The sequence below is a fragment of the Hippichthys cyanospilos genome, chromosome 4 (genome assembly GCF_059441005.1).
Source record: "Hippichthys cyanospilos isolate Australia breed blue-spotted pipefish chromosome 4, RoL_Hcya_1.0, whole genome shotgun sequence".
Classification (NCBI taxonomy): domain Eukaryota; kingdom Metazoa; phylum Chordata; class Actinopteri; order Syngnathiformes; family Syngnathidae; genus Hippichthys; species Hippichthys cyanospilos.
The window spans coordinates 17,556,675-17,582,284 of NC_142372.1; the positions used below are offsets into that span (position 1 = coordinate 17,556,675).

Consider the following 25,610-nt stretch of genomic DNA (forward strand, 5'->3'; position numbering starts at 1 on the left):
ATCTCTCGCAAATGTCTTCTTTTAGTCCTTCCTCCCCACCTAATTCAGTATGCAGATGTAAAGTCTTATTCTTTAAGAGACAAATGATGGGAGAGATGAGAAGAGACATGCGGCTGCATCTGACTGATGAGAAAATTAGGAGAGTGAAAGCGAGCTCACCAAGAGCCCCCCCCCCCCCCCCCCCCCCCCTTTTCGCGAAAGGTAATAAAAATATAAAAATAGGAAAATACAAATAATGGTGACCCTGCCCCTGTATTGTGCAACTCAGCAAGAAAAAAAAAGTAACGCTGACTGCGATTCTTCCGCAGCACTATATCCCCTCTGTGCTCCAGCCCAGTCATACATATTCACCCGCCAACACACATATACAAACACACACCCTCCCCAGTATCATTTTTCTGTATTCCCCCCCATCAGTGGGTGGTGTGCACAACATTCCAAATTTATTTAGACTACTCGATTTCTATTTTTATAATATCAGACCATCAAGTTAAAGAAAATAAATGTTTATTCAGCCGAGTGGGGAGTGCTGGTCCAACGGGGAGGGGACTCAAGAGAAATCAGTAAATCACTCCATCTGGAAGATGAACGGCATGTTTTGGAGTTCATTGCCTTTCGTCTCGGCCGAGTGGCCAGTGTGGTGGCTGCAGTAGTTCGTCCGGCGGGCTATAGAAGAAGGCGCAGAAGGTTCTGGAATAATGAAGAGGGAGAGCAGCCATATTTGGTTTATCCCCACATTCTCCATGTTGGCGAAAATGTTTTATAGCGTATGCTTGCACCTTCTCTATGACCTGTGGGCAGTGTAGCCAGAGTTTCCTTGAAAAAGAAATCAAATGACTAATTACTCTTTAAAAAACTCAATCAATAGGATGGAAATGAATCAGAGCACAAGCTAAGCAAACAGCACCATGCTTAGCATAGCATACTAATTTAGCACACAACGGATGGGTGAGACACAACTTTACGCACATAAAATAGCCGCATGAAAGTCTCGAGAAAACACACTTTAGAACAGCGGTTCTCAAAGTGGAGTCTGCGGACCCCCGGGGGTCCGTGGTCTGACATTATGGGGTCCATGAAATAATTTGGTTTATCAATAAAAAATATATTTATGTTAACTTTATTTTACATGAAATTGTGTATGTATTCATGACTCTTCAAGCTAGATTCAGCTAGATCCAAAATTCAAATAAAAATGTCACTGGCTACAATTAGATGTTGTCAAAATTTGGGTAATTCAAGATGCGAATGTGATGCAACAAAAATTTGAGAAATCAGCATCAGTATTCAGCATACTACAAGCATAGATGATGCAATGCATCCCCCGGTGGGAAACAATTATTCCACAGCATTTAGATCTGGTCTTTAGAATTGGCTATGGGAACTTATCTTTGAGACTGGAGGCTCATAGAGCTGATACACACAGCAAAGGGGAAGAAATATGATAAATGGGGGTTCTGCTGAAGAGAAGACAGTAAATCCTAAATTCCAAACCCCAAATTGCTCAAGGGTATAAAACCATTGGCCCCTAAGCCCCTCACCCTATCACTAACTTGATGTTTGTCAAATTTGATTTTGAAAAGAAAGGGATGGCTATAGTATGAATATCAAAAACCGGAAAACAAGAACTTCCAACATGCACAGCAAAAATATAACAGAACCATGATCTGTCCTACATGCATATAAGTGGTGCCATTGCTTGATGATGCTTCCATTGGTTATCTCTATTGTGTCAAAATACAAGAACAAACAGAATTAGAAGAATGGCCAATGGCTCTTTACAAAAAAAAGAAAAAAGATGATTTGTTCATATTTAAATAAGTTGATCAAAATGATTGACTATGGCTTTATATGTTAATGAGAGCCTTTTGAGTGGTCCAGACGAGCCACATGTTAGTAAAGAAAATGTTGTCAAGCTCCATACTTGCTGGTGGACAGACTTAAATTAAATACCCTTCGAATCCATTAGGCTAAAACAGCCCGGGGAAAGAATTTGTCTCAACACAGAAAAATGACAGTAAACGCAGGCAATCATGAGTCAATAAATTATGCATGAATTATATTTTTCTGTGTAAAATGTCCTCTGTTAATTCCCCTTTGTATACGTCCATTACATTAGAGGGAAGCAGCCGTATGATTCAAATGAGCATTTGCTTGGCAATTCGTCAGGCTCATGCTGCCAGCAGGAATGAAAACACTGGTCATTCAAACACACTGCAGGAGCTATGAGTAAAGCTAACAGATTCTCAGTGCTAATATGGCTGTAAGTCTCTCAAGTGTCATTTTCTTCAAAGTAATTCTTATGTGTGTGTTAAGGCAAAAACAAAAACAAAAAAAACTCATGCTTAGAAATATGGATTTTATAAAAAAAAAAAAAAATCATTGGCCATTGGTACAGTGGTGTTATGGCTCAGAGGTGACCAAAGTATGGCCTGGGTCCATTTGCGGCCCACCATCTTTATTTTTTTTTTGTCCTGCAGCATACACTAAAAATCAGAGATTGGCAATTTGTCGGTACTGATAGACTGTTGTCCGCCCATCACCGTCAGACCGATATTTTGGTGGCGGACCGTCAAACGTCAAAACATTTTAAAACAAAGGAATAAGACCAAAAGAAGATTTAGACTATCATTTTAATCCATCAATGTAATCGGCCCCACCTACAGTGGTATGTCAAGAGACACCATTGGTAATGGTCTATATCCTCCAAATTTCTGAAAACTGTTTAAACTGCCATATGGTTAGCAGCACTGAAGTAAATACAGTCTCAACACACAGCGAGCATACATACATGCACCCAGGAATAACAAACTAAAGTTTGAGGGGGGTACAGATTTTGGTGACGGAAGTAACAACAGAGGTGCCGTTAAAAATTGTCTGACAGAATAACGGGCCAACAATTTCAATCTGGGTAAATTTACAAAAACAATGGACCGACGACAAGGAAGGGTAGTGTACAGTAACGATGCAACTGTAAAAGACTGAATAGCAAAAAATGTAAAACGCTTGGCAAAAAATAAATGTTGATGTGGCTCAACAATATTAAAAAAAAAAAATGGTAAAAAGGTTTGATAGTGAACAGCATCCCAAATATGATCTAAATCCTAATTTGCCTGGTATGGTTCTACTCAACAGTACTACAATGTCAGGCAGTTAATTTTGAAACTGACTTTTATATTCAATTTTTGAATTGGAGCTTATTTGATTGTGTATGTGTACACTCAGTGCAAAATTGTGATTTTTAATGTATTCAAAGATATACATGAACTGTATCATCAAATTAAATCTAATCAAATAACCTTTCACTCATCCTCACTTTGTTTTAGCATCTTTGACATTCTCACTGTTGCTCCTGATATTAGATGCAACATAATCTTCCCTCAAATACCAATTAGTTCTCTTATTTTTTACTGCATGTAACTGACACTGAAAAATACAAAATTAGAGCCGAATAAATGATTATCAAATTCCGATCAATAAAAATTTAGCCCGAGCAGAAACAGAAGGAAGCAATATTGAAATACAACCCTGACTCCATTTGATCATTTTTCAGTCTACGTGGTGCTTTGCTGCCATCAGACATGAGTTACCAGACAGGCATATTACAGCTAATAAGACACTGGCAAAACAGCTTTTATTAATGCATGAGGCCATGTTGGGCCTTGAGAAAATCTCACAGCGAAAGGAGTCATCATTGTACATGAGAAGACACATCTGAATGATTACCAATTCAAAGCTGGACAGTTACTACAGTAAATCAGAACAATGACGCAAATGAAGGCAAGAAGCAGTCTTGGCTTGAATACATATCAGAAGGGCATGAATTACCATTACAATTTTGATTGACACGGTCAGAGGTATATTTATTTGAAAATACATTCATTACTGTGATTGTGCATTCGGGTGGTGTAGAATTGCACTACCCCGGTGCTTTTCGTTCATTTTGAGAACCAATTTAATTCTTATTGTGTTGTATGCAAGTGATGTAGGTACCAGCATGTGTACAAGGTTTGGTCTTCGTGGGGATGCAGGCAGCAAGAGCTAACCCAATACACTTTATGCATTATTTACTTGTATAATGTCAAGATATGTTTCCTCAAAATCTGCGAAGAATCAATATTCCAGAAGTCTAACAGCACACAACTGATCCAAGGGCTATACTCTCAGTTTTGCTGCTATCTCTTTTGGGTTTTGACAGAACCTGTCATAGTATGACACGTGATCATAGTTAAAGAAATAGAGAATGATGCACGTGACTGAGCTTTACTGAAGTGGTCAGACAGTAGTCGCGGTTCCCCACAGAAAGCCCGCAGGTGGACAGCAGGGAAGAGCTTTACTGCCTTTCACTTCATAGCAACGGAGTGGACTGTGGAGAGGAAGACCCCTGCATGGGTTGTTGGAGGGGCTACTACAAATTCATGAGGTATTTAAGATAAGTGTAATATATTTCCCTGTATTTATTCCAATGCCAATACTCCATTCTCATAATAAAGATCATTCTCATAGACCTAATCTGGAGTTGTGTAACTCCAGTGTACCTTTTTAGATATGTATGAACATGTGGTGAAAGTAAAAGTCTTTCTTCAAAACCCACATGAAGAAAATTGAATAAATATGTTTGAAATCCAGTATTGGAACTCTTATGTCTAACTGATAATGGTTGATATCAAAAAATAAGATCATCAATTTGCCTGCAAAGCTGGTCTGAGTATATAATATTTGCATTTGACCTTGGCTACACAAGCATGCAAATCAACCTCAAGGGTCAAAGTTCATGTGTGGACAGAAACACCATACCAAACTGGCTTCAACAAATGCAGAGGAACATCTGCTACGTGTGCGTCACGCAAAGCTGTCCCCTCAGAGACTCCCGCAGCCCCCAAGAGCCTGGGAACGATTCAAAGTCAAGGGCAGCCTCCTGAGTGGACATAGAAAGCTTTTAGAGGAAGGGAAACAAGTTCAAACTATTGTGTTTGTTTAACTGACATCTGTTTCTTTTGTTGTTGTTGAAAATGCAATATCGGGTAATCTCGCAATACCCTACTATTTAAGGGGACTGAAGCTGACTTCAGGAGTTTGGCAGATTTTGGTACTTTGGTATATTTGGTGCAAGTACAACATCGACCCAACATCATCCTCTGGGAGGATCCCTAGGCGTTCCCATACCAGCCGAAAGACATAGTCCCTCCAGCGTGTCCTGGGTCGTCCCCGGGGCCTCCTCCCGGTGGGACATGACCGGAACACCTCACTAGGGAGGTGTCCGGGAGGCAAATGCCCAACCCACCTCAACCGGCTCTTCTCAATGCAGAGGAGCGGAGGCTTGACACTGAGTCCCTCCCGGGTGAACAAGCTTCTCACCCCATTTCTATGGGTAAGCCACGGCACCCTGTGATGGAAACCCATTTCGTCCGCTTGTATTCGGGAACGTTGATCTCCCGCTCCATCCTACGCTCACTCGTGGAGAGGACCCCAAGAAACTTAAAACTCCTCCACTTGCGACAGGATCTCATCCCCAATCCGAAGTTGGCACTCCACCCTTTTCCAACTGAGGACCATGGTCTCAGATTTGGAGGTGCTGATCTTCATCCCAGCCGCTTCACACTCACCTCCAAACTGCTTTAGTGAGAGTTGAAGTTTCCAAAGTGAGGAAGCCAACAGCACCACATCATATGCAATTAGCAAAGATGAAACACAGAGCTCGCCAAACAGGACACCCTCAATGCTTTGGCTGCACTTAGAAATTCTGTCCATAAAAGTAATTAACAAAATCGGTGACAAGGGGCAGCCTTGGCGGAGTCCAACTCTCACCGGAAACAAATTTGACTTTCTGCGGACCAAACTGTGACATCAGTTGTAGGGGAACTGAACAGTTAAGTTTGTATTGGGGTGTGTAAGCAAATATCCATTGCACTTTTAAAATCCACTTATCCACAATACTTTTATTATCATAAAACAAAACTATAAACCAGATGTGCAGTCACAGTTCTTTGTTTTAAAAGGTAAGTGGTAGTTTTGTTTAAGGTTAACCCCTTTATAGAATGTCTTTTTTTTTTATTTATTTGTTATCCTGTTGCACTGCATGCCTTGGTAGTACATTTTCTGAACATTGTTAACTAAATTGTATGAAAAAAATCATATTGGGATATAAATAAATTTCATCTTCAACAACTATTAATAAGTTTAAAAGAAAAACAGAAAACAGTTGAAGATGATAGGGTCTTTCTTTTCCTTGAACAAAGCGACTTAAACCGTAAGCCCAGTGGCGCAGCCTTACCTCAACCAGCTGTTAAACAGAGGTTGAGGACAGGATTTAGTCGATCTCTTAACACAAGACTAATCATGTAGCACATTAAACATGAGAGCCCTGACCACCCCTAAATAGCTTCACTTGGCAGCCTGACACTACGCTTGAAAGGAAACATCAAATGAAGTCAATAGATGGATCAATAGCCATGGATGTCTGAGCGTGCCCTGCAGCCAAAAGCACCATTGTTAAGAAAGATCCTTCTAGCCTTAGCGACGGTCTTCGTTGTGTAGCGCCACCGCTGAGGGACAGTTGATGTACGTCTTCTTCCGCCAGACTTTGCTCCTTGCATGACACAGTTGCTGGGTCTTTCTAATGTGTAGCTGATGTGCACCTGCTGGGATCCGGGTTGCATGGGTGCACTCTCCTCAATGATGGCATCAATCACTCAGTAGGACTTTTTATGGCCGTTTAAACATGCATTTCACTGCTGTTACCTCTTCCGCATAGCAAGTGCGCAATGATAGTGACTGCAGACAGATTGTCTCACTTTCTATTCCATCAGAAATTAGGAGGCATGATTTGATATTCCAGAGATGAAGCTAAGAATGTTTTCAGTCAGTTCTTAAAATGACAAATTTGGAGTTGATAAAGCTACAGATTGCAATCAGAAGAAATGTGGGATATATTTATACAGTTGGAAGGTTTTTCTAAATACTGAATAATAAAAACAATCAAACTATAGGATATGCGCATCAAAATGCTGCAATTCTCAGCAGTGATTTTAGCATGGTCTTGTATGTGTGTAAAGTGCGAGTCAAAAATTTGGAAACCCCTTCCAATTCAACTGAGTGTGGTCAAGCAATTCAAACTTTACCAATGCTGTGGCCAGAAAGTCATTCCAGATCGTAAAGCATCGTACACATCATTAAACTGAGAAAATACAGAGAGGTGCAATGCTGTAATCTGGGCAAAAGGTTCCTTCCTTGAAAAATCGAAATCCTAAAACATTCTGTTCTAATGAAAATGCTTTTGTTTACTAGGTAACTCTGTTAATTATTCATCTTCTAAATTTTAACGTGTATTATTCTTCAATTCAAGAAGTTTTACAATAATGAAAAAAAGACACGTGTTAATGAGTTAATCATTAGCGTAGGCATATTTAAAGAAATGATTGTGTAAAGCAAATATGTAAGGGCTTGAATGAAGACACGAGATGGAGTACAATTTTTGTCACTTGGTTTCTGAAATACGACCTTTATTTTATTTTTTTTAAATTGACAAAACAGTATTGAGATTATTCAGCTGGGATAGGCATCAGCAAACCTGCGATCATTGTGAGGATAAGCGCCTATGGTAAGTGGATAGATGGATTGATTGTTTTATGGTTGATAGTATTTTGTTACCGGTACATTTTTTTAATGCTGTATGAACAAAGTTGGGAAAATTAACCTGGCTTAAATCCACATGATTTCCCTAAGAAAGTGTCTTGCATCCATTCATTGTCTTTAGCCATTTATCCTTAGTAGGGTGGCTGGCATACAGGTGCCTTTCCCACCTGTTTTTGGGCAGTAGGCGGGGGAGACCCTGAACTGGTTGCCATGCATGTTTTTGGAGTGTGGGAAGTCCGAGTGCCCGCACAGGCATGGGGAGAGCATGCAAACATGCCACAGGAAGGGCGTGGGAGCAGGAATTCAACTCGGTACTTCTGAACTTTGAGCCCGACGTGCTAACCATTCGTCCATTGTGGCGCCTTAAGAAAGAGTTGCTTAAGCGTTTTGCAGATGTAAAGTTTAGGTGGTGAACACTCAACCCGAGCCATTTTCTCCAATTTGAATTCAGTTTAAAGTGACTGCAAATGTGCTATTTTTTGGCACACCACATAATGTTCAAGCACCTTGTTAACACGGAGAGAGAAAAAAAATTGGAGCCTGGCCATGCAGCCCACATACGTGGCTATTTGGAATAGGAGTAAAAATATTTCGACACACTGTTAGTCTTTTCTAATGAAAACTGGATTCACATTACTATCCTTGCGCATTAATTGAATTATGTAAAAGTATTAACAGCATGTCACAGCTGGCCAGCCTCATGAGGCCCATTTAAGCGAGAGCACAGCCCTGTGAGCACTCAGGTGAGTTTAGGAACACACAGAGCTTCTTCTCCAATTGCCCTTCCATTCTCACCTAAAATTGAAAGCTGGCAAATGTAGCCTTAATTACATTCTTCCCAATCACAGCTTAAATGTAACCTTGTGGCTCCTGCCCGCCCTCACTGACAGAGTGAAAAGCAGTACACCCTACTCAGGCCTATATTTCACCAGAGGCAGTAAATGCATCTAAAGGACACGAGATGGATACATTATGTATATAGGACACACAAGTATGCGATTTAAGGAGCAGGATGCTGTGTCAGCACTGAAAATGCAAGCAGATCAAGGAACAGGCCAGCGGAGCCCTCCTTATATAAAGCTAGGCATGCTCTATTGACCCAAATGTAATTATTTTACACACTCTCCATACCTATCTAATCCATTCTTTCTTTCAAGATGTCAGCCATAACAAATATTTATATTTTATATATAACCAAACCCAAAATGATTAATCATCAGACACCCTCCCCAAAAAATGACTCTCGAGATGCCGTGAGCTCAGAGATTCGTTTCTAAATACATATTACAGTTTTTTTTTAAGACAATTGTTGAAAACCAAACAAAATTCTTATGTTGTTTTTTTGCATTGGTAATACTGCAGCCAGTGATGCACACTTGCAGCTACATATTCAAGAATTAAATATTCACTTTATGTGTATGAATTACTGTGGGTTTAACTGTTTAACTGTTCAACATGTACTTAAAAACTGAAACAAAGAAAAAAAAAGAAAATAAACATGAAAAAAAATAGCAATTCATATTTTTTTTTTAAATGAAGCTTACATAGAATAAAACTACAGAGTAAAATGTTGATAATTGGATGCTTTCTTTAGTTTATATTTTAAGGGGAAAAGTACACGGAATAGAAAAAAAAAAAAAAATATATATATATATATATATATATATATATATTTTTTTTTTTTTTTTTTTTAAATACTGTACAGTTCAGCATATACAGTCGGCCCCCGGCTTACGAGCACCCTGATTTACGAACAATTCGCCTTACGAGCGTGGATCAGGGAGATTTTTGTCCTCCGCTTACGAACAAACCTCTCGCCTTACGAGCAATTCGACATGCCGGCCATTGAGTATGTAGAAATGTTCTCGTTAACTTGCGTCAATAAAATCAACAGTAGCGACATCATCAATCATCAGCAGATACTTGTGGCAGCAACGTGAACGCTATTGGTCTTACAACGTCACACTAACTGTCTCACTCACGGTGTCTAAATATATTACCATTTAAGTGTGTGTTTGTACAGCTAAAGGGAAAAACAGCTGACATGAAATTAAATGTGCCGATTGCAGGACAAAGAATTGTCATTGGTTTAAATGTGTGTTTTTAAATTAATTGTCAATACATTCCAACCGTTTAAAAAAAAAAGTGCGAATAATTATCAGTCAGTCACGGAGATGCGAATATGCTATTGGTCGATTAAGGTCACCCGGTCTCACTCACGGAGATGCTATTGGCCGGCATCACACGTCAATCACAGAAATGCCGATATGCTATTGGCCGAACGCCTTTATCTAGCTTGATGGGACAGGATGGAAGGAAGGAGAGAAAATTAGTGAAAAACGGAATGTTGTGAAGACTTTGCAAACTTTATCTGTTAGACATAGCTTCTAAAATTACTAGCAGCAGTAAAGAAAGAAATAAGAGGATGATGTTTTAGTATCTGCGTGATTTGCACCCTGACTGAAAGAGTTACTGTAACACTGTAAGACCAATAGCATATCTATCGTCGTATTAACTTTGAGCGTTAGACTCTGCCCCCCTCTGTTTACACCCAGCTCAAGTCTCGTCGTTTCAAAGGTAAAAGCTATTTATTCATTGTATTTAACATATAATGCACGTGTACAGCAGATTATGTCACTCAATTTTAATATATGTATACAGTGTGTCGTTTTTACCTAAGGCTTCGGCGCGCGTTGCACTGCCCGCTATACGAGCAATTCGAGATACGAGCGTAGCCGCTGAACGGATTAAGTTTGTAACCCGGGGGCCTACTGTACTGTAATCTACACTCTTAGACTGTGCCACTGTTGTGGACTTGTTTTTAGATATCAAAACATCCTAAAAACTCTCATGTCTTAAGCATTTACAATAATAGATGAAACTATTAAGGTGGATGTATAGTGTATTTAGTCTTTTCTGAAAGGTGATTTTAAATGTAGTTTATGAATCAAATATGTGATCCATTCATCCATTTTCTTAACTCCCAATGGTCTTTAGGCAGTGGTCCAGTACAGTATGTAAAGTGTAATTATAAGTGTGGAAAAAAACAAAACAAAACATTCGCAAATTCATAAAATGTCACCGTGTTTGTCCTTTTGCCTGACACTGGTGCTGTCTTGAAAGGCCCCTCCTCTAGGCGGAGAGACAAACAGGGGGAAGTCTGGGGGTGGTTGCCATCCACACACTGCTATTTTCCATCCTCTGTAATCACATGATCAGGGTGACGGCATCATGTCCTCGCAGTGGAGGGAGGGGCGACGCTGTGTGGAGCTTGCCGCCATTTTGTGCGGCTACCTGACTCGTTTGTTTGCCTACATAGTCATGAGCGCTTTAGACGTAGCGGCAGGATGTTTACGCCCAACGATGCCAAAAGGAGCACACACAGACGTTGCAGAGTATGGCTTTGGATTTCATGTCAGGTGTTTCCGTTGGTTTTCCTAGTGGCGGAGCCCATCTCCTCCCCGCCATCGGCCATGTGAGAGCCTCATATGGTGCAGTCAAATTGCTGTCTGCCGGATCATGCCTCTGAATGTCCAGACTTCATCAGAAAGATTAAAGAATGGGATCGGGGGGGCATAGCGGGATAGTTGCAAGCCCTTGCCGTGCATCACACACGTGAAATGACAGCGATGCACTGGAGAGCTGCAATGACGAGTTGGCTCATCACAAAGAAATAGGATATTACACCATCTCTTCCTTGTGCCGTTTTCCAAAAAGATTTGATCCTTTTCAAAAAGGGGGAAGATGAATGTACTCATTTGAAAAATCTCAGAATGTTTTCATGACCACACTACATTTGAACGATTTAAAAAAAAGAATGAATCAACTACAAAAAAAATCATTTATCATCATTTATCATCTCAACCACGCCCCACTCAACTGTGCTCTAAACACATATCTGCCTAAAACCTGCCTATAAACCAGCAGATCATCGCAAAGTGCTGCATTGACAGGAAACAGTCATGAGCTACCTGTAGCTTGCAAGTCAACCGGCACATCTTATTAATTCTAACGAACTCATAATTACACTTCATAACATCTGAGTGTGTGTGTTTGTGGGTGTGTGTGTGTATTGGAGGGAGATCACTGTTTTTTGTATAGTTTCGATAATGAGGTTTTGGTGACATTTTGAAACCATTCATAGTTGATAGAAGGAACTGTTCTTTCAGAGACAGAGGGTAAGCGTTGGGTTTTAGTGTATTAAGTGATGTCTGCCATCAACTGGTGAACACTGATATTACAATTTAAAACTGCTCTACTATAGTCAACATTAATATCAATATTATTTCCAGGCAACTCTGAATGCGACTGAGGGCTGCCATGCCACCCCGCCCCCCCAAAAAACTTTGTAAAACTGAAATGGTCCAAGTCCAGCACTATCACCACATTTGAGTACAGTAGTATATTGTCCAACACCTAGCATAATTGCCTAAGTGATTTTTCAACATTTTTGAAAACAAAGAATTTATCTTAGAACTCATTTCTTGCTTGATATTGTACTGAAAAAAAAAACATTACTCAGGTGAACAGGTAAACAAAAGGGCAAGTATTCAATAAAAACACCATGATATAGTCCAAAAATGGCCATTTTTTTTCTGATGAAATATTGAAAAACGACTTAGACTTGTAAAATATATGAATAAGCAAGTCTTTTTCTGGGTCTTTGAGAGAAAGGTTATGAAGTTCTTTTAAAAATCCCAATTTTTTTGTTCAGTTTTTTTTTTTGTAATATTGTGCATATGAAAAAAAAGAGAAATTGTGTCACATCACAGCAGGCAGGAAGATGATGGGTGCAAATGTGCTTGCCGAAGTAGGTTGTTAGAGTCCGAGATTTTGGGAGCAAATGATTGCAGGATATTAAGGAGTAATGGAAGTCACAGCAGGCCCCTCTGACACATTCCCATGTGCTTTCATCATGACACTGATCAAGGCACTAAGAAAGGTCCATTACTTGCTTTTGTAGTGCTAGTGCTGCAGCATTGAGAAAGTCATCCTGAAAGGCGTAATCTACATTGGAGGGCAGAATGTTAATTCCGATGGTGGGCGATATCGCGTACATCATCGTAAATGAGAAACAAATGAATGAAGGATGCGATATATGAAACAAAATAAGACAAAATCCCCAAAAAATAGCACAAGAGTTCCGTATCAAGATCAGTTCTCTATGAGTGCATAAGGATGAGATTTTTGTAGTGATCCTACTAAATTCGAGTAAATAAGTCTATATTCTGTGCTTTATTCTGGGATTTGCCAGACACAAGGTCTGGCCCTGCATTTGAGACAACAAAAGGCAGTCTTGACATCTTGCCCAGCCAGCAGATAATATTTGCTGTTCAGAGACTGGCTTTCTTTTGTTCCAGGTTCTTATAAGCCCAAGACACTTGAAATTTAAACTCAGTTCAAAAAATATTATTTGCCACAGGGCAAGGTAAATCTCTTGGCAGGACCTTTCAAAGGCTTGCCCTGGGTTTGTTTACAATTGATCTTATTTAAAAGTGGATTTTTTTTTTTTGGTTTACTTTTCAAAGACACACCTTCTGCCATGATCTTACGGGTCAACGGAACAGTGAATGTGTTTTTATCCATTTAAGGAACAATACAAAAAGTTATCTAATCAGTAGATAATAAAACTGTTGCGCCGCTTGTCAACTTGTATTTGTTAAATTAAAAATGCATACGAGATAACATTTGCCACTGGAAATGAGAAAAATAACCCGAGTGAGCAAGCAATTAAATTCAACTGCCAAAAACAATCTAATGAGAGCCAGTATCACAAATTTTACCTTCACAATGATAATAATACTTGGTGTTTGTAACGGTATTGATTTGAAAATAAGTCTATTATTACAGCATGGCTTTTCCAGAATTTTGCACCTTTCTAACTGTGCATAGGTAGCACAATGAATGGCTTAGCACCTGAGACATCATTAAAGGCATTATTACAAAAAAGAAAAAAAAAATCTCCACAAAATGTCTACACTAACACTAAATCAGCTCAGCATTCCCACCAAGATGTGGAAATTGTGCACACTCATGCAAACAAAGTGGTGGTTGAAATATAGCCTAATTGGCATGATATTGCATTTTGTTATCAATACATTAGTAACTTGAATTACAAGTTGTAATTTGTTCTGTAGCCACCATTGAAATGAATCAAAATGATGTTAATCGGTTACAGTCCTCAAGAAAACACCCCCCGCCAAAAAATGTTTCACTGCAGTATTGTATTTTCTAAAAACATTCCGTTTTCTAAGTTTGGTCGTGTGATTTTCGCAAGCTGAGCTGTAATTGGCCGTTTCCTTTCTCTGGATTACAAGTGAGGTAAACACACAATAAACAGGTGGATTTTACAGCATAATTCATATTCCAAAAAGACAATATTAAACAGCATCTTGCGTTTGGACTAGTGGGGCTGCATAAAACATATTACAGCAAAGAAAACTTTTGACTTTACTTCCCGGTTAAGAAAATGCTAATGGACTACAAACCCAGTAAAGCTCGGAGTTCTGTTGACTGCCAAAGTTGCCTGGCTTACAAATCTACCAAACTGCTGCTTGTTATGAGTGAGTCGAGTTCAAATTTCTGCTTGCAAAACAAAGCAAAATCATCACCCGAAAAAGAGAACGAAACCTCACGAGTTGGGTCACTTGTTAGTGAGGGAGAATTTGGAGAGTCCACTGAACTAGAAGGGGACACTCATCTCAAGAAGCCGAGAAGCTCCCTCCACATTTCTACATGACAGGAGTTGATGGGCCCCCGTTTTTTTTTACATGTTATATATCCTTGAAATTATGAAAGAGAACGTCCAGACATGACCACTTTTATGTTGCCAAACTAGGACAACAATTTCTTTCTTCATTTCTAATGATGTTGATCCAGTAAGAGTATCTGTTCCACAGGCTCCCAGTGAGCATTTTCATTTTGTATGTGTTTTATTGTTTGTCCTGTTTAATACATGGCTCAGAGTCAAATCGGCCACAACACAAGCGGCACTGGAAGCTCGCTCTGAAATCCACTATTGGATCACAACACAATTTCTTAAAATGGGGAGGAAAAACATCAGGTCTTGCTAGACAATCAGTGCGCCACTGCTTTAGCATTCAAGCAAAGTGAGCTGAGTTGAAGAGTAAAACTAGAAATCGAGTACATCGGTTGTGTATAATGACAGCCATGATGTAAATTAGGCTGTATTGCATGAAGTGAAAATCAACGGCTCAAACGTAAATCGAAACGCTTCATAAAAACCAATAAATGATTCCTCCGTTGCAATGACAATGTCTCTATAAAGAATAGATTGCGAAAGGCGTGGCAAGATGCCATTAAAACCGCGCTGCCAGTAAGATAGCCGCAACCAACCTAACAATTCGGAGCACATCTGTATCTCCCGTGGCTTGCTTAAGCTTGAAAGAAGCTCCCTTGGGGCACCTTCATTTCCCCACAAACTCTCTTCAAGGCTGCACAGGTTAATGTGTCCAGTTTGACTACTTGATCAATAGCTGTAAAGGTGTTCATTGCGCCACAGAGACAACTTCGGGTGCAGGTAAAATCCAGCAAATCTAACGACCCACGCTGAAATTTTACATCCTACAGTGTTTTTATTTTAATGTATTTTTTCAAGGCCTATCGCATAGCTGCACGAGAAGGTGATAAAGTCAGCTGAGAGGAGATAGCCAGTGGCCTTTCTGCACCTCTTTTGTTCTTTTGGAGAAGAAGTGAAGCGAGTCCACTCGCACGCATCCCCAAAATTCCCCCTTAATGCTTCCTCGTGGCCCCCGAGTGGGACTGTGTAATCGGCCCTGGCAGAGTGCTGGCTAATGGGGTGCGCAGGAAGGGGGTGGTGGGGGAACCACGCCTTTGAGATGTATTCATGTGCGTGGCGTGGCGCCCGGACCTGGGGTGACACTCCTTCATTCCCGCCGCCCCGGGGCAGGATTAGACGAGCGGGCAGCCTGGGCAAGCTGGCCGTAATGCAGCATCATTTTCATATTAAGCTCATCTCTTCTCCACGGGCCTGACGGTGGACAGGCCTTCTCTCTTTGCTGCTCAAATTATCCTCAATTACTGGGGAAAGGCCAGGCCAGGGGACGTCACCTAACCTTCACCATCTGTTAGGTTCAAAGACGCGGCGCTCAGCCAGTCCGCCTGTCTTCTGCCCCCCCCACTTCGACCTTTCCGCCTCGGCCTGCTCCTACTCGCTATGCCTCTGCCCCCCCACCCCCTCCCCGCTCCAAATATCCTCCCCTGATTGGCCAGCCGGCCCGATCCGGACACAGCTGGGAAGTGCATGTGCACAAGGCCCACGCATTAAGGGAGAAAAGGTTATGTCACGCTCCTTCAACAAGACGTGAATATTCAAAAGTACACACGCGCAGGGGTTAAGTCCATGTCTTCGGCATAATAGCATCGACTGCTGCTTTATTCATCATTACAATCAATCAAATATCCTGTTGGATAGTACATCTTGATTACATAGTACCATTATTTAATTATCGTTTGGAGTGTAGATTTCTACTCTATCTCATTGAGAGTTGTTTTAATATGTAAACAAAACATTGGACAGCGGTGCCATGATGATGCAATAAAGGTTTACATCCCCGAGTTGTAACTGCAACTGTCAATATATTGTTCAGTTCAGTGTGTCTCATACATGTCACAACAACCAGTACATAAAAAAGTACTCATCTATCGAAATGCCATCATCGTGGCCAAAATTAAAATACAGTTGTGTCATAATCATAAATGTTAATCAAAAAGGTGTAAGTTCTAAGATGTATATTGATAATTTTGTAAAGCATTGTGAAATCAATTACATTTTATTAAAAATGCACTTATATATGATAAAAAACATGGACATGTATTTTCAGAGTTAAAAATTATATTAAAATTGTACTTAAATGTAGGAAAAAAAAAACATCTTGAAGATTAAATGCCAATGCATCCAAATTAGAAATGTATGATTTTTTTTTTTTTTTTTTTTTTTACTTAAAAGTTAAATACTACTGACCTGGTTGTCTTAGGTAGCTGCCACAGTTACCTAATTATGAACTCACTGCACTAGCATCAACCAAAGATCTGATCTTTATTGAGAATATGTTATCCACTTTGTATTGGATTGTAATTGATTATGCATGAAAGTCCCAATGTTGTGGCTGATTGTGTAATTATAAAATGTTGATTTGATTCCTAAATGCCTCTAAGTATATACAATAAGCACCTTGGTATTATTTCTGCAAAATAATGTTTAAGCATTGCTATTTTTGGCCATTTTATCACAACCAATGTTATGCATAACTTTGTTCTGATAATAATTTGGGGAGGCAAGGAGCATATGAAATCTGATTTTTCTTTTATAAATTACAATGCGATATAATTACCTCCAAGTGTTTTAATTAATTCTTCAACGGGCATTGTCCATATTTGAAGCATTCATTCTGAACGTCTGGAGCAAGAAGCGAGTATCATTCAGTGTTGATGGTTGGGCCTGTGCTCTACTGGGTGCCATTTAAGTTTTGAATAAAAGATGTCTATGTGAGGGATCCTTTTAGTGCCTTCATGAAATATAGTTTTTTAGTCTTTGCTTACCTGTGCGGTCTAACTTGTCGTTAATTAAACATTCATCTATATTTGAAGCTGTGATTGTGAAATATTCACAAGCTCTTATTTCTGCAATGGCGAATGCGCCTCTTAATAATGCAGGTGCTGTTTTCTGTTTGTTTCCAGCCTGTGTGTTTTAGCGGCTCCACTGTGTCCATTTGGGCTTTGCAGCTTGTCTGCCCACTCAGAGGCCCCCAATGGCAGGTCATCTGGCTTTGAAAATAACTTTTAATAAGGCTGCTGAATAATAGATGCGCTGTTGGCTAAAATCAAGCAGGGGAGAAGCGCGGCTGAGGACAGCAGGTTGCGGAGACAGACAGCCAGCAAGGCCCAGACGCTTCCCTCTCCATCATCATCAACAGCCTACCTCAGCCCCTCGCCAGACTATCAGGTCAGAGGTCGTGGACTTGACCTTGCAGCCCTAGCAGAGAATGCTCACTTGATTTGAGGTATAATTTGGGATTTGTTTGTGGGGAGATGGACCCATCTCAGGCAGCTTTATGCCTCATCAGCCCGATAATCACCCTATAAGCGTGAAGTTAAAATGTTAAAATGTTGTTTTAAATGACAAAAAAATAACAGATACTTCTTTTGTAGAATAGCAGAATTTGATTATTCGTTTTTTTTTAATCTGTGTACGAAGACCACTTTCAAGGGAGACAATTCAGATAGGATTACAATATATATATATATATATATATATATATATATATATATATATATATATATATATATATATATATATATATATATATATATATATATATATATATATAAACTTTCTTTAATTTTTTAAGGGAATTGTTTTCAATGATTAATAAAAAACAGATATATAAACAAATGGTTGAGGTTCAGTCATGATGAAAATGTGGGTCCAATCTCCTTATCCAAGTGATAAAATATTTAACTGTTACTTAATACAAAAAAATACACATAAATGCTATTTTGATGGCACATTAACATTGCTGTTTCTTCCTATTAATTAATGACAGTTTGCAGTTTGATCCAAAGCAACACAACGACCTTAAGTGCATTTATATCTTCTATTTCCCCATGTTTTTTTCCTGCAGTAGAAATGGAAGTAGCATTCTAATTTTCGAAAAGATTTTTTTTTAAACACAGCTTGCGGGCTATATAGAAGCTAAGCTTTTCAAATGCTTGTCACTTACAGTCTAAAGTGGAGTGATACCTTTCATATGCGAGCTAAAAAGACTGATCATCGCTATATGCGCCTCCCACTAAGTGGGTCCCTGTGGAGGACAATTTTGGAGAGATTTTCGCCTGATATGAAACAAGCTCTGCATGCATTAATATTACATTACAAGGCAGACTATCACACAGAGCGCCTCCTTGCATGCAGGTATAGGAAGAGCTCATCGACGCTAATATTACGCTCATCAAAGAAACGCGAGGAAACGAGTGAAATTAGAGATTTTTTTTCTTTTTTAATGCTTTATTTAGTAGATGATTCAAAAAGGCAGCACGGGCAATAAAATGCGTATTTAGGTCACACAAGAAAAAAAGCCGCAGGAAAGGCGCCTCAAATGTGACACGCATGGTTGGCTAGGCGCGTGCACAAACGTACGCACACTTGAACCAGAGAACAAGTGCAAGGATTAATGCGCATATGGATATGTTTTTTTTCGCCTTTGAAACTGCAAAAACAAACAATAATAATAACAGAAATATTAATAATAATAGTAAAACAAAAGCACTGTTTATTTGTGGGTTTTCAATTCAGTAGGAACCGTGCCACAAATAAGCCAAACACGCGTGTGCGCCCAAATATGTCCAGCGTGTCACAAAAGACGCCTCCGGGAGGTCGACGCGTGCGTCCGTGCCAAAATGTGTCCCCTCTCATTTGAATGTGAATGCTCCCTGCATGCACGCAGAGCCTGCCGCTTTCTCAGGGCCTAACACACACGCGCGCGCTTCACCCGCGCACACACACACATACACACACAAGCTGGCGTGCTTTTTTTTTTCTTTCTTTTTTTCAATTAGTGCCACCCGCTTGCTTCCCAAACCTCCGCCCATCGTTCAGCACCTAATGGGGGCTAATTGGGCATCATTGTGGATTAATAGGCTGCGTTAATTGGCTGGCTGCAGAGCGATGCACCAGTGGAGGAATTTGGCAAGCGACCCGTTTAGGAGTGACATGTTTATTCCGTCTATTTAGCATTCATCGTATTTTAATAGGACACTTGTTTGCATGGGTGGGATAATTAGGATCATTAAGGCAACAGGCAGGCAGCTGAAAGTAGTAGGAAAACATATTTCGATAGCGTGTTATTGTTTTTGTAATGACAACATTATAAGAAAAATAGCAGTTTTATTATTAATATATTAGCAGTGTTGGTGCAGAGGCCCTGATCGCGGATTTTTTTTCCCAAAATGTAAGTTGCTCTCTCTTTGTTTATTTCGCCCAAAAAAATTCAACCGACCAAATTACACTAATTTTTGACTAGCACCAAAATATTTTATCAACGTGTATAGTTTCATGTAGATGTTTGTGATTACATTTTGTTACGTAATTTGTAGTATTCTTAACAATAACATCATAATATGAATACCAATATCATTTCTAAATAATTAAGCGCACAAAGTATTTTTTGATGAGTAGTCGTGACATCATCGTCACAGCGTCATTTAATCTGAAGGCCTTACACAGACAAAAGTGATCGCCTCCATACAACAACGCAAATAGAAACATCGATGCAGGATGTAGGTGTATATTACTGCAATGAAGCTCGTTTGATCAACAATCAATCAGAATTTGTGAAACCAAATCCAGTACAGGCAAATTTAACAACTACAAATGCACAGTGACGAGAAATAGGCCCAGGACACGCGCCTGTACACACGTCACCGTTACACTTCACAGTAGCTGTATGCATATTTTTTCATGTAGGCCTGGAACTGCGTGCTGCAGATCAGTCAAATGACATTATGCTGGTACTTGCAAAATGGCATTAGAGCAAAAAAATTAAATTATGAAAATTATGAATAAAAAAAGAAGCAAACAGATTCGTGGCTAATGTCAGCACTAGAGTGACAGCATCGTTGTAGCGGTCACAAGGAGGCATATGGCTCTCAGCTGACCCCTCTTCTTGAACACCCACCCCCCATGCACCTCGATCCGGGCCACCCCGGTGAAGTTCAAGGTCGCTGCAGTCAATGACCCACATATGAAGAAACCCCCTTTTTTAAGTGTTTTAGAAATCATTACAATTTAGCATTAATTTCCAATTAGACTACTGTTGTCATAACTATAACTAGCAGTAGTTGCTGAGCCTTGCAAACTATGCAATAATTTACGTATTGGATTTAGGCAAAATAATTTGCAAATAATCTAAATAATGTGTCATAGCATGCAGTTTTAAAATCCTGAAATGGATAAAACATTATAGAAACAATTGCAATTTAAAAGGCCCTGAGTCTCAGTTGGTCAAATTTGATTTTGTTCAGGTTGTTAGCCAAATAGTATAATTGCTAAAGTCATTTTGGAGAGCTAATTGGAAAAATAAAGGGGAAAAAAAACAACAAAAAAGAAAAATTCAGTTGCCTGGTTTTAAACTTTGTACTTGAAACACTTTTTTAAAGTATTTATTGAAAGTGTGACAGGAATGATTTGGGCTCTTATTGGACTAACAGAATGTTAACTCAGTGTTGGTAAGAATGGCTACTATGCATAACAATTTTAAGATAGGAACATTAATATTTTAAACATTATTTTTTTTAAATAACCGTTATTTATCAGTAAAATGTAATCATTTTTTTCATGAATTTTCATGATTGCTGAAGAAAAAAAAAAACACACACATGGTCCATGATATTATTGTTGATGAAATGCTTAAAGGCCATATAAAACTACTGTATTTCAAACTCTTACAATTCTCATTGTAAAATTCTGTAACCCACATCCAAACTTTAGAATTAAATGAAGATTTATTCATTAGCACAATTTAGTTTGATTCGTTCATTTTCTAATCCAGTTCTTTTGGAGTTGTGAAATTCTGTTAGCCATATCAAAACTTTAGAAGTTTGATGAAGATTTATTCATTAGTTCCATTCGTTCATTTAGATTGCACTTCATCCTATGGTTGTGCATGACAATTTATTAAGAGAAATTATGTTAAATAAAATGAAAGCAAATATACACACCTATTTATGAATTAAAGCTTTAACTTTTCCTACAATGACATAATTCATATATTCTATTGCGTGTATTTGAATTGTAAAAAGATGTCTAATCCTTTCTGAAGCAAGACAAACCTTTGTGTGTGTACAATATGGAAGGATGATAGAGGGCCAATCACAGTTAAAATGTGATTCTTTGTCAATACTGAATGAGGACAAGCAAGACAAGGGTGAGGCGATGATGGAAGGGCTAGAGGATGCTAGGTGGTCCCAGGTGTGTGTAATGACATCAGAGGGACGAGACATCCTGCGTGCGCAGACTGGAGTAAGAGATCCAGTTTCCTTTCGGAGGTCTTTTCGCGAGAGACGGGTCACGGCCAGTCGCCTCCTCCTGACACATAATTGCTGATATTGATTATAGGTTATCATATGCTGTGGGCCATTTGGAAGATTAGGCTGCAGGGGTTAATTTGTCAGCCATTAACATCCTGCTTCTCTTCAAATGAACATGTAAATTAAGTTTAGAACAACTTCCTAATGGGCCACTTAGGCTCATCTAATAAAAGGAAATGGATTTAAGCGATACAACACCTTGCATGAGGACAGTTGAAGCGCATTTGGAAAAGGTTGGGAGTTTTGAAAATCTTCTATTTTCTCTGAAAATCAAAGCCCTTCTGATGCATCCTATAGGGCGGCACTTGCCATAAATTCCAGTGCTGACCCTTGCAAAAAATATCCTGTACATGGAAAAATGAGTGTGGCATTTCCAGGAAACGCCTTTTCCCTTTTCACCCATCTGTGAAAGAGCCGCACACAGGCAGGACACAGTCAGTCTGAATAAGTGCTTCAACCCCCCCCCCAAAAAAAAAAAAAAAAAAAAACACTTTGAACTTTGCAGCTGTTTCTAGTATTTCATGTCCTTTGACTTGAGTGGACACTGGAGACAAATGCAGTACAGTTGCACAGTACTGTAAACTACAACCATGATGATAAAAGTTAAATTAACCTCTCTGACAGTGTCAATCAAAATTTATCATAGGGAAAGTCATAGGCTGTATACCTAAAAGGCATCCAGTAATTTGTACAAACAAATTGCACGGATGCAGTTGGAGATGGCAATGTGGTATATTAATTTGAAATTCCAAATAGCTAGCCAAATAGCTGAATGGGCTAACTGATTTTAAATTTAATGTCACATAATGCATACAAATTTCAATGTGCTGGCTAAAATTGTGTATTTTCTTTATTTCAGCATAGAATCTCTGTAATCCAGGACATCATCAGAAGCTGACTTGAGGTAAGTGAACTCCTTCTTGGTTACGTTTGCTGTCATGTCACCTGTTTTGTTCAAAAACAATTTCAGTAATTCCACCCAATGTAGTCGCTAGAATGTCTTAATCAAACGCTGACATTTGCAGCCTTATGCTGGGTCAACATGTATTGTCAAATACGTTTGCAAATGTATAAAATATTCCGCAATCACCTGAGGCTATATAATGCAACAAAATGCTGAAAATCTTTCTGATTTAACTGCCTCACTATCATCACGCATGTTCACACATTGTTTTTTTTTCCCGCCTTTTCTTTTTTTCAACAAGGAATTGTACATCAAATACACAAAAATCACAGAAGAGAGAAACGCGGTAACCTTTGAGAGAGTCGATCAGAGGTGCACAGGCACCTAGTACAGCCCAGAGCAGTAAAGACAACCCACTTGTACTTCAAAAACATGACATTTGCCACCTCAGAGCACCAAACATGTCTCTCGAAGTCTACACCTGTAAACCTACAAACCCACACAATGTAGATCAAGAGCTTTCCTTGCTCAAGCAAACACTATTAAAAGTTACACAGTAGCCTGCTTCAGCCTGTGTGTGTGTGTGTGTGTGTGTGTGTGTGCATATCTGTGAGAGAGCTGAATAATTTAGAAAAATATTTTTTTAGCCCCCCTTCCGCACTATATTGTAAAAGCAATTTAATTTGTGATTATTTTTCACTGTCATTTTTCCATGTATTTTTTAAACTGGAAATAAACTTTTCTGTATTAAATATCAGATTTATTGTACAATCATGAATTGGTGGTATAGGGTAGCACTAAAATAAAAGCAAATTCACCATGAATTAATTTCCTATATACTGTTTATTTTATAGTTAACTTACTAAGTGTTCACTGCAAAAACTTCCCCAAAAATGACCTAACAAGTATGACATAAGCATAACTCTGAGAGAAATCAAATTGCAACTATAATGCAAATAAATCTGTGCCTTTATCACTTCAGCTTTTCATACTTTATGATACAATACTATTTAGACACGTGGGCTAAGCTTTTTACACACTGAACTTGTCTGTAGGCACCTAAATAAAGAAATAAAATGTACATATTGAAAAAAATCGCTTCAGTCCAACCAATGGTACTTTTTTTCTGAATTGCATACTATTACAATGTGATGTCAATTTGAATTTCATTAATTGTTCAGACCTACTCTGAACGAAAGAGAGAGAAGAAGCAAGAAAGAGAGAATGGGGGAAAGAGAGAGAGGGTGGGTAGTAAAAAAAAAAAAAGTGTGAGTGGGTGCTAGTCTGCAAACCAGTCAGTCGAGGAAACACTGCTGTTGGGTATCATCCAGAAAAAAAAAAAATGGAAGGCCCACATACCTGTTTGTAGCAGAGCGAAGGTGGGGTCAGACTTGCACGCGGCCTTGTGGCGCCCTGCGTTAATTATCCTCCCGGAAAGATGCTAGCTGCGGCATCATCTCTCCCGAGGTGGCACTCCTACTATCCGATAGTCGGAGGATGGAGGTGAGCGGGAGGAGAGAGGAAAGAAGAGAGCGAGTCAGAACCAGCAGTGGGCCCATCCACACCATGACTGGCCCACGTGAGATTGATCGCAGACGCTGAGGCCTCTGCGGCGAAAAGGGGAGGAAATGTCGGGTGAGCGGTGCGCTTTGTGTAGCCCGGGGTTACGGCGAGTCGCTCGCACCGTCACGCGCACACGCTTACATGTCACACAAGCTCCGTTAGCATTTAAGCTAACACAAAAAGAGTGATGAAAAGTGGGCCGCGTGTTTGTATGTCATCATCCGGGTTGATGGAGGCCCTCATTAGCATTCACTGACAAACGCCTGCACATCTGCTCTCTATAATGTGTGTGTCAGCTCACGGGGCAGCTGAAACCGGACAGGCAAATAAAAAAGGTCAAATGTCTGGCAGGGAGAAGGGGAGAGGACGGCGATTACAAACAATGGACTATAAAAGAGATGCATATGAGGAGCGGGAGTGTGCCTGCTTGGCCCCTCAACCTTTGGGAGGACTCCGTGCAGCTAATCTGATGAATGTCTTTATACGGACACATACACACATACATGCAATACAATGACTAACAACACAGCAGTCATAAAATCTTACAACAACATCGACAGTAATCGCAAATTGTATGCTGGCATTGAACTGCACACTTCACAACAAGCAGTTCTTTGGCAGATAATATTAATGGAAAAAAGGAGACTTCAAGAGGTCCCATGCCACATCGGATCAAAATTTACAATCAGACAAAACTAAACAAAAACAATAGTAATCATTGAATGTTTAAAACAATCGTTTTGTCGATGCAAAATGTATTTGAAAAGCAATTGAATAGCCTAAGTACCGCGGCAACAGATCTATGAACACAAACGGTGGTAAAATATTTGTACACAAGATAGATTAAAAATAATCACATGTATACAGTATGTATTTTCACAAAATCAGGCTTATGTCTCCATTAAAGAAAATGGTGATATACATATATTTTAATTCTACATCAACTACATTTTGAAATCAAAATTGTCATTTTGAGAAAATGCGTTTATAGCATTAGCATAATACATATTTCAAATGTCCATGGCAACCAGAAAAGGTATTCACCCCAAACACCCGGGAACTGTTGAAAAACTACAGGAAAGGAACCTCCAATAGCAGGTAAGGACATCATGAGCTTTTAACCCTTTGATGTGGCCTGTGACATGACAAGTGAAATTCTAGATGATTTATGATTCATGTTAAATCTCACATGCATTTGGCCATGTGAAGAAAATACAAATGTTTTGTTGGTTCAAAAACGTTTTTTTGTTGTTGTTCAACTAAGAAACATAACAAATAGTTCCGAACTTAAAAGTCACTGCACTTTTTGCATGGTGTGCTTGGATGTTTAATTGTGTTTATATTTGATTTTATAGCACTTAAAATAGCAGGAAGTGGAACT

At 39.3% G+C, this 25,610-nt stretch overlaps 1 long non-coding RNA gene across 1 annotated transcript in view; it reads right to left on the bottom strand.

Moving 5' to 3' along the window:
- The window catches only part of LOC148424844 (uncharacterized), a 69,614-nt gene extending 45,542 nt beyond the window's left edge, over positions 1 to 24,072 (bottom strand). Inside the window, exon 1 of the long non-coding RNA XR_015865506.1 lies at positions 24,026 to 24,072. This is a non-coding gene — a long non-coding RNA (uncharacterized LOC148424844). The remainder of the gene's footprint in view (positions 1 to 24,025) is intronic.
- Between the last annotated feature and the right edge of the window lie 1,538 nt (positions 24,073 to 25,610).